Here is a 1,442-nt window from a genome sequence, read left to right as displayed (position 1 = left end):
CTCAGTTAGGCATGAGAGCAGATCATTATAGGTGGTGAAACCTTTTTCTCTATAGATATGTTGTAACAATAGATCTCTTGGATCAGCTGTGAGGAAGATCTTTTCCAGTAAATCCTCCTCAGTTACCACTTCACCACATAGTCTCAGTTTGTAAACGATTTTGGACAAAGCGAAGTGATACTCGGCCACAGACTCAAAGTCTTGGAATCTGAGACTCATCCATTCATGCCTAACCTTTGGTAATAACACCATTGTGTATCTGGATTTTAATTTTGTCCAAAGGTCACGAGGATTCTCAATATTTAGGTACTGATTTCTTAGATCCTCAGTGAGATGATGGCGCATAATTGTTATGGCCCTAAACTTTTTACTTTCAGTTGCATAATTACCCTGAATGATACTCCTACCGAGTCCTCTTGATTTCAGGACAACTGAAGTGTTCATTGCCCATTCTAGATAATTTTCTCCGGAGGGATTTAGAATGGCATAATCCAAAGGCTCAAATCTCGGCATCTGAAACCATATTATCAATCAATTCATGATTTAGGATGCAACCAATTCAAAATAATCAGTGCATATGATTTCATAAGTCTCTCGACCAAAACACTTTACTACTCGATCATGGTGCGAAACAAGTCGAGAATGCTAGGTCTATATGTGATGCTTAGGCCACACGGCCATGTAATGTGATACAACGATCCTAGAGATCGGTTCATGAGATATGCAAGCAAGGTCACACGACCATTCAGATATGGTGTCTCTCTAAGCCACACGGCCAAGCTATGATGCATTAAGCCACACAGCTTTCAATCAAATGATGCAAACAATGTGATCTATCAAGGGCACAAGGCCGCGAGTATGAACAATGCATCGGAATGGTTAGGCCACACGGCCAAGAAAGAGAAGCCACACAGCCAAGATTCAATTTATGGTTAATGCATATAGTTTTGCATGTAATTGCAATCCTAAGGTGGTTGGTTTCTATCAGTTCATGATTCAATCAAAACAAACAAACAAACCAATCGGCCAAGTAATAGAACAAGCCACACGGCTATTTAGTTCAATTCAACATCATCCCTAGAATTAGATCTAAGTTCAATTGCAACCAATCAGTAGTGATCAGGTTCGGATATGGATGCAACAAGGCCAAACGGCCACTGATGATGATCTAGAACAATTTAACCTAGAATGTATTAAGGCCACACGACCACAATCTAATTTGATTTCAAAGTGATAAAACAAGGTCATTAGGGTTTTAACCAAGTCAAGAAATTCAGATTCAGGTTTAAACAATCCTAATCAATATTTCTAGGTGATCAAACAAACAATTAAGTTTCAAATCAAAATTAAAATCGATTTTCCAATTTCGGGTTTTAGGGATTTCGAAATTTTGATCTTTGATCAAAGGGATTTGATTTGAGATTCAAAACCTTTAAGGTTAT

Source organism: Brassica oleracea, chromosome C5 (genome assembly GCF_000695525.1).
Source record: "Brassica oleracea var. oleracea cultivar TO1000 chromosome C5, BOL, whole genome shotgun sequence".
In the NCBI taxonomy this organism is placed as follows: Eukaryota; Viridiplantae; Streptophyta; class Magnoliopsida; order Brassicales; family Brassicaceae; genus Brassica; species Brassica oleracea.
Note: the sequence above shows the minus strand (reverse complement) of the source record.